Source organism: Lontra canadensis, unplaced genomic scaffold, assembly GCF_010015895.1.
Source record: "Lontra canadensis isolate GAN:19392208 unplaced genomic scaffold, GSC_riverotter_1.0 scaffold96, whole genome shotgun sequence".
In the NCBI taxonomy this organism is placed as follows: domain Eukaryota; kingdom Metazoa; phylum Chordata; class Mammalia; order Carnivora; family Mustelidae; genus Lontra; species Lontra canadensis.
Window position 1 is genome coordinate 3,933,735 of NW_022631090.1, and position 14,775 is coordinate 3,948,509.

A 14,775-nucleotide genomic window follows, 5' to 3' on the forward strand; every position below is an offset into this window, starting at 1 on the left:
CACTAGCTTGTGAGTTGTACGTAAATGTATGCATCTAAGTGGAAATACTTTCTTGAAAAATTTTAATTAACAATTTCAACTTAGTGAAGGCACAAAGCCATTTACCTCCAACATGGAGATAGATAGATGAGTTTGAAATGTTTTTCCAAGATGTAATTTTAAAAAGGAACTTTGGCCTTGAAACCCGAAGATCTGGGTCCCAGTTCCTGATGTGCCACTTCTTAGCCTGTAATGTCAGGCAAAACCACTTAATCTTGCAGAATCTGTTTCCTCATGTGTAAAATATGAATAATGATATTTTCCTTGTCTAATTCACAGAGATGGTATGGTAGGGATCCTGTTGTCGGGAAGTGCTTTGTAAATTCCAAAGTACTCTACAAGCATAAACCATGGGCAAGACGAAGTGAAAACCTTAGAAAGGGACTGGAAGGAAGACTTTCAGCAGAGTTCTAAGCAAGGATTTCAAAAAGGATTGAACCATGTGGAAAAGTTGTGCTTCTCACAATTGGTTTCCCCTTATCTTAGCGTTAGGGGTCCAAATCCAAATGGGGTCTCCAGCTGGGTCTATGATGATCTTCAACTGTATGACCTCCAGGAAACCAGTCTTGGTTCTCATCTAAACTGAATATCCCAGTCCTAGAGGGGGACTGGCACGAGAATTAAATGACCCTTGACACCAGGGAAGCTAGGGACCTGGATAATGCTGCCTAGGTAAGCAGACTAAAAAGTACAGAACTGATTGGGATGTCACCGTGGTTACAAGTGCCGAGATGTTGCACTGCAATGAGACACAGGAGTAACGGTGGAATGTAGGTGGATCTTGTATGAAGTTATGGGCACCTCAAACTCATGAAAGTCAATCCCAAGTTAGAACCGAAAATTGCCTTCTGGGTAATGGAAACAGCCGGCCCAGCACAGCGTGAGTGCTTGCTCAACACAATGGGTCATGGATAGGGACTATCCTCGGTCTCCTGGTCGCTATCTGTTATTCTCTTTGGCCCTAGGTTTGCCAGAGACACTTGCGAACGCAAGCCATCAGTACCCAGAAAGAAGACTGAAAAAAGAGGTGCGGGCGTTGACCGCAGGCCCTGAGCCCTGGTATGAACCCCTTCTCCCCGCCCTTGCTCCTTCACCCCCCACCCCCATCGCTGGGTCGGCACAATCAGGCTTGGGAGAGTGAAAGGGTTTCACTTCCGCCTGGCTGCAGGAACCACAAGTTCCAGACTAGGTCGGAATTGGAATAATCACAGTCAAAACCACCCAGATGCTCTCACACACCCAGCCGCGCGCGCATCCCGGGGCCGCGGGGCGCACGTGAGCCCACGCCCCGCGCGCCCGGCCCTGCCTCCCGCTGGAGCATCCTAGGCAGTGGCCGCAGACGCAGCCGCCGCCGCCGCCTCCTCCTCCTCCTCCTCCTCCTCCTCCTCCTAGTCCTAGTCCTCCTCGCGCCGCCACCGCCACCGTCTCCTCTCCCCTCTCCTCCTCCTTCCTCCCCCGGTTCCTGCTCCTCCTCCCGTCCTCGGCAGCGAAGGGCAGAACCCTGAGCAGCGGCTGCCTGCGCTCGGGCCGCCGAGAGCCTGGAACAGGTCTGTTCGGGGGGCGCTTTGTTGCGGGCAGTTGGAGCGCCCCTGGCTCCCAGAGTCGCCGGGAGGGCTCGTGGCGGGAGCGGGGAGCGACGATTTCTCCGCGTTGGTTTTTTTTTTTTTTCCTATGAATAGACGGGGTGCGATGGGACGGGAGGGCAGCTCCGTCCCTTGGCCAGTTCGCCGTCCCTCCGACTTTGGGGCGAGGGAGCCCCGAAGCTGCATGGACTCCCGCCCCCCCGCCCCCCCTCAAGCTCTCTTTCTGTGCACCCCCACTCCCCGCATCACTTCCCAGAGCTGAGCTTTCTCTTGTTCTGGGAGCTCGTGGATGGGGGCGGGGAGAGATGGATGGAGCCGATCCAGCTGGGCACCTGGGTGCATGGGGCTTTGTTACATACAACAAAAACCAGTCCGCACCAGCTTCCAGTTCCAGGCTAGGCTGCAGTCTGCCGGCGGTGTGGGGTGTGGGCCGGGCACACTGGGGAAGTGAGAGAATGTGAGGGGGCACTCCCTGTGTGTGTGACTGGACACACAGGAATGCGGTGGCATGTGTGTGTGTGTGGGGGGGGATGGTGCGGGTTTTGTGTGGGATCCAGTTGAGTATGAGTTGGAGTGTGGGGTGTAGTGTGTTTGTGTGTGTGTGTCTGCGCCATGGGGCTGGGTTACTCCTGGCATTACATGTCTTTGGGTATCATCCCATGCCAAGCCAGATTGCAGTAACACGCAGGCAGATCAGGTCCAACCTGTTCTGCCCACATTGGAAGGATAATGATGGTTTCAAGGTGATGGAAATCCCCCCAGCTTGGGGCTGTTGCTTAGGACATTCTGCTTGTGGAATTTCCAGCCGGATTGACCGAGTCCTACTGGACATCATTATTGTTCCCCCAAAGATGCCCAACTTTCTTAGCAGGTTTCCCTCTCTCAGCCAATGAGGATCCAAAAACTCTTACAGTAATCCCTGCAGTGCCTCCCCCAGCACCCCTTTAATTAGTGGATGCTCATGTCGTCTTTACTGCAGTGATGTTACCTTTGAGCTAGGATGTAGCTGTATGTTTGGAGAAAAGTGAATATACTGGATGCACCTATGAATTAGTAGTGAATTTGGGTTAGAAGGTTTATTTTTTTCTCCTGGAACTGTAATATGTGAATTGGTATTCTCTTTTTTTTTTTAATCAAAGAAAGAAGAAATCAACAAACATGAACAAAACTGCTAGGCCTTCTCTTGTATGTTTTATCTGAAATTTTAAGAAAGCATTATTTGTCTGGGACCACAAATGTAAAGTTAAGGGTAGTGATTGTTCAGTCAAACAACCGACATTTATTAAACACCTGCTATGTGCCAGTGGTAATGCTAGGTATTGGAAGTATATAAACAAATAAATGAATAAACCATCATCTCAGCTCTCAGGGAGTACACTGTCAGGAAGGCAAGGTAGAAGTGTGTAAGCAGATGATTACGGTAGAGTATGACAAGAGATAGGCCGGGTACTATGAGAGCACAGAGGAGGGGTGCCTAGCTGGGAGTGGGAAGTGTGATCAGGAGAGGCTCAGGGGCACCTGGGTGGCTCAGTCAGCGAGGCGTCCAACTCTTGATTTCGGCTCAGGTCATGATCTCAGGATCAGGCTCCACGATCAGCAGGGAGACTGCTTGAGATTCTCTCTCTCCCTCTGCCCCTCCCCCCAACTTCCCTGTGCATGTGTGCATTTTTTCTCTTTCTCAATAAAATCTTTTAAGAAAGAAAGAAAAACAGTTAGATAGGCAGGCTGGCTTCAGGGGGACGTGATATTTGAGTGAGTCTTGAAGAAATAATTCACCAGGTGGTCAAGTTGAAGTACGGGCATCTACAAAGGCAGAGGGGTCATGGTTAAGCAAGACTGCTGGGAGTCCTCCGAAGTATTACTGTCACAAACTCAGAAGAGTCTCCGTGGACTAGGATGGTGATTAATGGTGAATCTAAAAGGAGTCAGTATTGCAGATTGATAAGGATCAGCATACCTCCCCATCTTAAGAAAGGTCCAGCTCATTGAAAAATATTAGTGTTTTGCTTTAAGCAAGTCTCCATGGGTACGTATGTATTTGCAAGGCAAATGACCTAGATGGACAGTATTCACATCGCAGAATGTGTTGCTTTACAAAAGGCTTCATAATCAAATCATTTTCAATAACAGTGCCCCTCTGACCTTTACAGTAAAGATTTTTACCCCAAAGCCATTTACACAGAATCTTTTGTGTAGCCAGTGGATAGATAAGGAGAGATATACTGCACTGCATTTGCTTTGTGCACAAAAAGTTACCAATGTCGGTGTGGGTACCTTCTCTCATGGTGTGGGTGCTGGAGAAACACTGACTACTGAAAGCATGGAAATAGTAGTAATAAATATGAAATCCATTATCTGTTCTCTTTTATCATTTGGATTATATGTAAAATGCAAATTAACCAGGACAGGGTCTTCAGGGACTATTACATTTTAGATACTGTTAGTGGTGTCACTGGTAATTAATAATATCCCAGGATTTCCGTCCTGAATGTCAGGTGCATAGTCAGGAATGGCTGTGTGAGGACTGACTTTAACATGCCCGCAGTTAGTCCAGAACAGGGGCCCTTTCTGAGTCTCCCGTTTTGTTGTGTTGGGGTCGATGACACGGGCTGATAAATGGCACTGGAAACGAACCTAAAAGATTAATGATTTCTGCTGGAAGTACCTGGTGGACGCACAATCACAGTAGTTAAGCATGTGGGCTCTGAGGGCTTGGACCAGCATCCTGAGCATCTCCTCCCTGAAATGAAGACCAAAAAAATAGCCCTGGGTTCTGTTTGAAAGGAATGCAAGCAGAAACATTGACTACCCCCTCTCCGCATACCCCTCCCCGCCCCCAGCCTGGCCAATGCCCCGAGGCAGAGGAGATGACCGCCTGGGGTCCTTTGGGTGCACCAAGGTCCTTTGCTCATTGGCTGTCAGTAGCAGCAAGTATCAGGCAGCGTCTCTAAGGCACATTTCCCCACAGCTCGGGCTGGAAGGGAGAGGACGTGTCTGCTGTGTCTGTGCTCAGGTAAGTCTAGTGGCTGGACCAGGGGCTTGCCAGTGTGGAAGCTGAAGAAGCCTAGTTCCACCGGATGTCAGTAGGTGTTACACACTCACATCCAGACACAGAGTTTTGTGGTCAAGTTAAATTTGGGAAATTCTTGCTTAAACAAAAACAGGTTTGTTTACTTCAGGCCTCCTTAAAAGCCTTCCCCAGGCTCTTGTGTATTGTGAGTCGCCAGGAGAAGAGAATCTGCAGCCTTTCCTAGATGTGTCTGCCCACAGAACCCAGTGTTCTGACAGGCATTTGGCCAGACTGCTATTGAGAAGAATATTCGCTGGGCAATGCCAGGCAAGGGCCTTTCCCGCAGAGTTCGGAGGCTGTCCATATCTTACTAGGTAAACTTGGACGCCTTGCTTCGCCCTCTAGGCCTTCCTTCCCCCATGCGTCAAATGAGGCTGATCATAATCATTGCTCTCACCGTCTGTGATGGTGTGATGACAACTGAGATAATATCTGTGCAAGTATTTTGAGCTCTTTAGAAGAACGGCTCTATATAAACTCGAGGTTATTATGAAAGGGAAGTGCAGAATTAAGGCAATTATCCTGATAATTCAGGCCCAAAGCCTGTTTTTCTGCTGCACTGTCGGGCAGACTGCCTCAATTCTCTGCTCGGCTTTGACTGCAAAGACCTATCCTCATTCAACCTTGGGTGACTCAGTTCTTTGCGCTTACTTCCTTTCACTTCCTGAAGATTCCAGCATGGCCTCTCATTTCCTGGGCCGGGGTATCATCAGCACAGCCGTAAAAAAAAAATCCCATCAATTTGAACACACCCTGCTGACCAGAGAACCTTGGAGGTGGAAATTAAGTTGAGTTGGAAAGTTGCTTTTATCCTTCAGACTCATTCCACTGCAGAAGTAGTTCCGGAGGGCCACCTTGGACGCAGACACTGTTGGGTTCATGTTCAGTGGCCCCTGTGCCCGGACCATGTGGTCAATAGGAAGGTGTGGCTAGCTTTAAGGAAATTTAAAGGCAGAAGAAAAAGCCCTCGTGTGACTATTGACCCTCTCCGATTCCCTTGGCTCTTCATTAATTCCCTCAACCTCTCTTCTTTTAAGCTGCCTTGAAGGAAGAGTGCCTTTCTTGAGAATTAAGAGCTAATAACCATTGCCAGCTGTGTCGGGGGTAGAGACTGACAGGGAGGCCTTAGAGTTGCCCATTCCACTGTGCACCTTACACACAACTGGCCACTCTCTGAATGAAAGCGACGAGCTTCAGTGGCAGTAGGAAAGGTTTAGGTTAGCAATGAGAGGAGACACTGTGACTTTAAGCCTGCACTACTGGACAGTGAGAGCAAAGTCCTCCTCTTTTCTGGAGAGTTTGGCAGAAATACCTGTCCAGTAGGGGAGGTTGATAATGGTAGCACTGCAAATGCTTTTCCAAGTTCATGTGGTGCAAAGCTTCTGTTTTGGACAAGCAAAATGCTAGAGAAGTGCAGCGAGTTCTCTAGGCTCCCACAGCTATCACGTGACAGAACAGAAGTCATTCTAGAGCCTAAACTCAGATCTGCTGCCTCCTAATTCTCTTTCCACTCACTAGACCCAGCCGTCTTCTTGTGTACTTCAGGGGAGTGCGGGTTGGCTCATTCAGGTGGGACTTGAAGGTCACGTCCAGGTCTGAGTTGTGTGGGCTCTCGTGTGGCCACTTTAGTGGAAAGACGGTTTTCTAGTGGAGCCCGAAAAGGCCATGCATGTTCCCCTGTCTCTTTCTGTTCCTTTTGAGTGTCCTGTTGTCTGATTCATCCAGTCAAGCGGCCAGATGGAAACCTCGGGACTGGGTATTCTGCGCGATGCTCAGTGGATGATTCAATTACCAAGTCCTTCTTCCTTGGTGATGATTCACTTTTTTTGTGGACCCATGACCTCCTTGAAAGTTTGATGAAGGCCACTGATGAACTCCCCCACAAAAGGGCATGGAATTTGAGGGTGCTGTAGGTGCAGGACTCTCACTCTGCCAGCTGTTGGTGTTGGTACACAGCCTAAGGTCACCTGTAGATGCTCCCTAAATACAAAAGATTCCCAGAGTTGGACTTGTCAGCCTTAACTGGGGGTGGCGTTGGTTGTGTGGTGGGGATTGGAAATACTGGGGTGATCCTTGTGCCGAATAGACTGGGGGAGGGAACGGATTCAGTTCCTGAGGTAAAAACAGAAGAAAAACTGAAGTGAATGAGTCTGTCTCCTTTCCCCAAGATTATGGAAAACCTGCGAGGCAAAGGAGGCAGGGCAGGAAGAACGGCGAGAGATGTGAAAACATGGGAGAGGGTGTCCATTTCACCCTAATAGCATGAAAGGAAACTCTCTTAAAATCTTGGGGGCACCCCTTTCACTTCTTTCTGGTGTTTTGTAATTTCTAAGTAGCAGAAGCCCTTAGCTTGGGTATTAGAAATTATCTTAGATGCAGTAACACCATGTATTTGAAGAAGAGATTTTTAGAGGCTGGGAGATTGTGGGGGAGTGGCACAGCTTGTCTTACTTCTTGTTTCAAAAAAGCTCTTTTATGATTAAAATAATACATGCTTGGAGTGCCTGGGTGGCTCAGTTGGTTAAGCCTCTGCCTTCGGCTCAGGTCATGAACCCAGGGTCCTGGCATTGAGTTCCACATCAGGCTCCCTGCTCAGCGGGGAGTCTGCTTCTCCTCTACCTCTGCCTGCCTCTCTGCCTACTTGTGCTCTCTCTCTCTCTCTATCAAATAAATAAATAAAATCTTTAAAAAATAAAATAATACACGCTTATGCCTGTAAAAATAGAAGTCTGGAGTAGATAGAATGTTCTGGGCCTCTCCACCACCTGATCCTTACCCTCTTCACCATTTGGCACTTATCATTTGTGCATGTTTTTATGAATATTCCTACATGTATCTCTGTGCATGAAATAACAAAGGATGTGACCAGCATTCTTAATACTGTTCTCCAACATGCTTTTCATGGAACTCTTTGTCTGGATGTCTTTTCCTGCTAGTATGCCTAGACCTGTCTCATTCTTTTTAAGAGCTGCGTAGTACTCTAATTTCTGTGGTTGGGACATAATGTCTTTAATCCAGCTTTCTTTTGTGAATTTTTATATTATTTCTAATTTTTAAAAAGAATTATTATATATTGGGGCAGGCGACTTCCTTTTACTTGCACCCCTGTGTACTCTTGTAAGGGTTTTTGTAGAATAAATGCCCAGTTGTGAAACCGGTGGTTCAAAGACTTCGGTCAGCATATCCTTGATTTTAATAGACCCCTGCCCAAATTGCCTTCTAGGAAGATTATAGCCATTTATCTTCCACCAGCAACGGCCATGTCTCTAGCTCGGCTCTTCCTCACCAATTTCAGATACTCTGGGCTTTAGAATCTTTGACAATGGGTAGCTGAAAACAATCCCCATTTTCTTTGCTTTTTGGGGGGGTACCAGAGAGGTTGAATACCTTTTTGTGTGTGTATTGGCCTATTTTTCTATTCTGTTGTTCTTTCTCATCTCAGTAACTGCAATCTCTTTGCATATTTCTGACAGCAGTTAACACTTACCTCTGTTGTAAGTAGTTTAAGAGGTTTGTTGTTTACTTTTTCGCTTAGATTTTAAAGTGTCTTTCAGTTGTATAGAACTGTTTCAAACTTGAAAAATCCCAATTGACCCTCTGTTCTTTTATGAGCACTCAAACAAGGCCACAGTGAATGTCCTTGGACTGTATCATATGCACTGGGCTCATTATTTCCTTAAGATAAATTCTGAGGACTGGCTTTGTTCAGGTAATTTTTTTCCCTAGATCTTGCCAAATTGTTCTCTGAAGTGTTCTTTTTTCTTTTTTTTTCCTTCTTTTTCTTTTCTTTCTTTCTTTCTTTTTTTTTTTTTTTACCAATTTACATTCCAACCACAGAATATAAAAGTATACTTCACTCCTCCTTCCCATAATTAAGATTTCGGCTCTTAAATCAAGTATTAGGGAGGAATTCATATTTGGCACAAGAAAGGCTTGGAGCAGAAATCCCTAACTGCACACGAAATATATGTAATACATGGTTCACCTTCAATTATTTAAGCAAACAGGCTTTTTAATTCATTTCCAACTGGAACTGTGTCGAACGCATTTTCCTGACATCAAGTCCGTCTAAATTCGCTGTGAAATGAATGGCAACTTAGGGTCATTTTTGTTGGCAGCAGCTGCGGCGGTGGACAATGGCAAATTGACTTCAGAGATCTACCTTGTAAGACGCTTGGGAAAAAAGCTACTGTCGCATCTTCACCAACCTCTGAGGTCAGCTAGATTGGTTCCAGAATTTTCCAGAGGCCGAGTGCTGAGTAGGAGTCAGCTTCTATCCAACTTGACTTCCTGCAAAGAGGACAAGTTTGAGGCCCTCCCATGAGAAGTTATTCTCACAGAAATAAACAGTGATGTCACCCTCTGCAAAGGGAATAGTGGCAAACGGGGACAGGTGTAGTTTCTCCCCTCACTCCGCCACCGCTTGCTTCATCTTCTGCCTCTCCTTTCTGTCTATGTCCACATATGGCCCTGGGGAATTTGGTGTCTACTCTAGGCCACCAGTAGGTCTGAGGATTAGGAGAAGATGAAAGTCACGGGGTCGGTTGTGTAGTTTGAGAATTCTCTTTTGTCTTAGCGTGACAGCAGCAACCTTAAAATTCCTTGAGGGGTGGCAGAGCAGCATGAGGCCCACAAACGGATGGTGATGATGGTTACCCATTTTACAGATGGTGGAGACACAGCTGGAGAGGAGACGGTGCTCTCAGAGTTGGACGTTGCTGGGAAAGGCTCCTGACCTACCCCCACTGCTTGCTAGCTAAAAATCTGGCACCTTATTTAAGCAAACAGGCTTTTTGATTCATTTCCAACTGGAACTGTGTCGAATGCATTTTCCTGACATCAAGTCCCTCTACTGGTCTCCTCTAGGGATGGACCTCAGTGCCTTTGAGGTGCTGTTTTCCAATCAGATAGATTTAAGAACATCCTTCGTACTTACCCATCGTTCCCTTTACCTAGCGTGGTACACACACAGCCTGTTACTGGGATGCTTTTGAGTTGTCAGAAGATGGCGGGGGGGGGGGGTTATGGTACCCAAAGGAATCATTTGGATTATTTGAACTATTGACATTTATGATTTGTGGTTTCCCACTTACCTCAAAATCTTGGTATTTGGCAAATGGCTCTAGGTCCTATCTAATATTTGCTGGACTTTTTTTCTTTCTTTTAAAGGTTTGGAATAGCGTAAGGAGAATTCACCGGGGAACTGATGACCAGATAATATAATTGTTCATCTTTGCAGCCTTGAAAAAGGAATACTTTTCGTTGTTAAGCTCACGGGTATCCCATCTTAAAGCTAGGGTATCTCTTCTTCAGTACTGAATAATTTAAAACTGAAGCATTGTAGCCACAAATATGGTCTCGCCACATAAATCATGTGTCCCCTTTCTCCTTATGGATGATCATAAGGGGAAAGGCCAGGTTTTCTTTTCTTTTTAAAACCATGTTTGATGTTTTTAGTAGGATTTGGAATCATCGTGCTTTGTTTTTACTAAATTATTCCCCAAAGGTAGCATTGCTTTTGAACTCTGATTAGAACCAGGAAGGACACCCTTCTGCGTACTTAAACTGGAAAGGAAAATTCTTGCTGAGAGGCAAAGTTAGTCAGTAAATGGAGCATACAGTGAATGGGGAGGCAGAAGACCCAGGTTCCGATTCTGGTTTTGGTACGGATTAGCTGCATGACCTTGAACAAGGGCTTAAATGTCTCTCGGAAGCTGGTTCCTCACATATAAAATGAGGACCTAGGAATCACAGATCTATTTTGCAGTGCCTTCCATTTAAATAAAGCATGCTCATGTCCAAAGTCAGAGAGCGTGCTTTTGTGACAAAATCACTTGGGGCACATGCAAAGCGAGAGTCCCCACCTCAAGCCCCTGAATCTGCAACTCCAAGAGGGGACCCAGCAAGTCTTATGTCTTAACCAGCTTCTTAGGTGATTCACAGAAGGCAGGAACCCCCTCCTGTGGTATATTTCAGGAGGCGAGAACCCTTGGGCTTTCTGGCCTGAGGAAAGGAAAGCCATTTCCCAAAGTGAGAAAGTCCCCGCCTCCCAGTAGCTCTGGCTTACAAACCCGAGACACCAGGGGTGCCTGGCTGGCTCTGTTGGTAGAGCATGTAACTCTTGGTTTCGGAGTTGTGAGTTCGAGCCCCACGATGGGTGTAGAGATTACTTAAAAATTTTAAAAAATCTTAAAAAATAAAAAAAAAGGAAAGAAAGAAAGAAACCTGTGACAGGAGACTGCATTCAAGGAGGTTGGTTTTTGACCTAGTTCCCTGGGGCTGGTTTCTGCCTAGGTAAGCGGAGAGCAGAATGTTGCTTCGAATAAGAGCAGGCCTGGATGAGCAGACTGGCCAGCTCTTCGGTAATGAGCATATTTCAGGCCCTTTGTCACAAAATCTTCAGTAGCCGCGTTTCTGAGAAAGGACGAAGCAAGACTTCCTTTTTATATATAGCTACCATTTACTGAGCCGTGTGCCAGGCCCTGCGCTGCTCTCATGGTGGCACGAGTTGTCGAATCTACACCCTCCCACAACTCTGTCGAGGGTAGGGACTAGCCACCTACTCATCTTTCAGAGAAGGAAACTGAGTCCCAGAGCCGCTAGGTGACTTGCACACCAAGTTCATTTGGCTGGTGGGTGGCGCAGGGCGTCTGGCTCCCTGGTCCTGGGGCCTGAATGGTTAAATGGAGTATTTGGCTACGAACCGTTCCCCCACGGTAATAAGGCAGTTATGCCAAAGGCAAGTGTGTGCAGCAAGAGCTTTTCTTGGCTGTGAAGACTCAGCCCCAAAGACTTTGAATAACTTCAGATACCAGGGAAGAGAGGCGAGTTCATTTTGAGGGCAGAGTGATGTGGCCAGGGTCACGTATCGTTGGAATGCTGGGGCCAGGAAACAGGCTTTGCTGTTGACACATCGGGAACTGAGTAGCACCGTGCAGGCTGGCATTGGGAGAGAAATGCCCGAGACCCCGTGACTTTTGTTAGTTTCACAGATTACGGGGCCAGGAAACCTACCAGGTATTTTTCTCCTCCTAATCCTGTCAGGAAGCTGGCATCAAGGCTAGAGGGGACCAGAGGTCAGGAGGGAGTTCCGGGATGCTCTCAGCTAATGGGGGTTTGGATTAGGGGGGAAAGCCCGGGGAAGGGGGCAGAATAGGCTTGGATTCTTGCATTTTCAACTTACCTGAGTCCTTCTTGGTTGATTGTCATTATCAGACTTGGGGCATAGAGCAAGGGGTATTTGGCAGCCACCAATTCAGACTCACAGGACTAGGATCAGTGGGTCTCTAAGTCATGAGCACAACACATCCAGGCACAGAGATTTCCATAATATGTCCATGGGATGGAGTCTATCCTTAGACCCTAAGCTAATGCCCCATTTGAAGAAGCCCAACTCTTCACGATGACTGGAATTCATGCACTCAACCTTGCTGCACAAAAACAATTTTTCCCCCTCTTTCTTTGCTCTTTCCTGGCAAGGTCTTGTATTGGTCTCTAAAAATCTCTTTTGAGTTGGAGCCCTCAGACGAAGACTTCCACCCATTTTCCGCGGAGACTGTTCTCTCAGTCCTGAGAGTCAAGTAGGCCTCAAGGTCCTGGGTGGCTCAGTCGGTCAGGTCTCCCAACTGTAATGATCCTGACTCTCCCTTGTCCGTGAAGATCATTGAACAAAAACAAATGGGTCAAGCTATGCACTTGCAGCTGTCTTCATGTTTTCCCTGGCCAAAGAGCTATTTTGGAGAAAAAGAGAAGGCAGTGTAAGGGCCGGGAGCTGCAGTCACTTGCCCAAGTCCAAATCCCGGCCCTGTCTCGTGGCTGTGTGATCTCGGAAAGTTTCTTAACCACCTAACTTCCTTTAACTTTGTGAAATGAAAAGAGTAATAATTTGTACCTACTTCATGGAATTCAGGGAAGGAATCATATAGATCATATAGATCAAGGGTTTACCCCAGAGTTTGTGCTCAATAAATGGCAGCTTATTTTTTTTAAGGTTTTATTCATTTATTTGAAAGAGAGGGAGAGCGAGAGAGAGGAGGAGCAATCACGACCTGAGGGGGTGGGGGGGCAGAGGCAGAGGAAGAAGCAGGCTCCCCGCTGAGCAGGGAGCGAAATGTGGGACTCTAGCTCAGGACTCTGGGATCATGACCTGAGCCCAAGTCAGAGGCATTATAACCGACTTAGCTACCCAGGCGCTCCAACAGCTTATTATTATTATTATTATTATTATTAGGTGTACACATAGCCCCATGGAGAGGTGTAGGTCCTGGCCCAGGCACTTTGGAAAAGTGGCTGACCCTCTCTAAACTCCAGTCTCTTCACCTGTATAATGGAGATAAAAGAGTAGGTATTGATTAAGGTCCCCCCCTCCACACATTCAGGAATAAACAAGATAATTCTCACAAATTTCTCAGCGCAGTTCCCGGTATATAGAAGTGCTTGAAAGGTGTCCTTACTGTCAGCCAGTTGCCAACTTGAGTGACCCTTGTGGGCCCTTTGGTCCCTGGTTTCTCAGTGTCTGGTCATCTTTGGGCCTCCCTTCTGGCCCAGCAGAGGTTGCTGATGCCCATGTGGTACGCATTGTTTGGGACAAGCAGGGGACAGGGCCTTTTTGTGTGGGGACATCCTATTGCTGACAGGGCTTCCTGCAACAGTACCTCCAAAGCACCCGTGGGCCTCCTGGACAGCTTCTGATTCCCAGGCCCCGAAATGGCTCACAAAGTAACAAAAATGTTGATGAGGTGGACCCCATGGTTCACAAAGTAACAAAACTAGGGAGGAGGCCTGCTGGGCAATGTCCTCAGGAGCAGGGAGAACACAGGGTTCTGCAGCTTGCCCCACCTCGCCTCCGGTGGCAGCCCCAGCCAGCATGTATTTCCTTCTGGCATTCCTCCAAGACAACAGGCGGGAGAGCCTGCGCCTCTCCTCCCCAAGTAATACATCAGGTACGGCAACCAGATGCTGCCATAGTGACAGTTCCTACCTGATCAATGGAGCTGGGAATTGGGCCCTGGTGACAGGGCCTGCCTTAAGGGGGGGCACCTCCCAGGGCATCACCTGCCTCAACCTGGTGACCAAGCAACCTGCTCCCGCCCCCTGCCCCGCCCCGCCGCACTGGCTGTGTACTGGTCTCTGAACTTTTCTCTCTAAATGAATCCCCACCTCTGGGGCCCGGAGTGACCATTTCAGGCCTGCACCGCCTTCAGCGGATTCCCCAATGTCTGTGCCTTAGCTCAGCCCTTGCTACTCCTTCCCTGAACTATTGAGTATTATTGCCACTGCCATCGTGCTATTAATAACGCAGGAATAGCTCACACTTATTGGGTGCTGATTATGTGCTGGGCATTTCCATGTGTTATCTCATTTAATAGTGACAACAATCCCGTGGGGGCATAGGTACTATTATTAGTCTCATTTTACAGAGGAGGAATCATAACATCTAGCATTCAATGAGTGCTTACTGTGCGCTGGGCACTAAGCTAAGGACCTGCCATGTGGTAACCATTTTAATCCTTGTGATAACCTTTTGAGGCCGGCCCCACTATTGCTACTAGATGTCTCTGTGGCCTTGAATAGGAAGGGTCTAGATGGGAAGTGAGACCCCTACAGAATATTCAGAAAGGTTTGGATGACCTAAGAGGACCCAGAATAATCGGAAGGGTTTGCATGACCCAGGAGGACCCAAAGGTTTGCTTGTCCATTGACAACAAGTCCTTCCTCACCACCCCTTCCCCTTGCTCATTCCCAGTCCTGCAGGGCCCTTGGCCATGGCTGGAGATGGGAGGAGGAGGGCCCATACCACCTCTAACTGCTTGTAGCCATGGAGGAGGAGTGCCGTCTGCCCACCCTGGGCTGTTTTGGGGGATCCATGGGACCAGATTAGGGTAGTGGCATGGTGGAAAGTACCAAATCAAGGTCCTGCTGCTTAGCCTGGATTTTCAGACTTCTTAATATATGACTACAAAGGACTCTAACGTGCATTTCCGATAGTATTGCTTTCACACAGACCCCACACTCTACTCATACCTGCCCCATCCCCAGAACATACCTTGTGCATGAATACCCATTTCCAGGGCTTTGCTCCGG

General features: G+C 47.6%; 1 protein-coding gene across 1 annotated transcript in view; it reads left to right on the plus strand.

Annotated features, from left to right (window-relative positions):
- Positions 1-1,496: 1,496 nt before the first annotated feature.
- The window catches only part of PAK3 (p21 (RAC1) activated kinase 3), a 240,398-nt gene continuing 227,119 nt past the window's right edge, over positions 1,497-14,775 (plus strand). The window contains exon 1 of the mRNA XM_032837026.1: positions 1,497-1,586. The gene's annotated coding sequence lies outside the window, so the exon portion shown is untranslated. The remainder of the gene's footprint in view (positions 1,587-14,775) is intronic.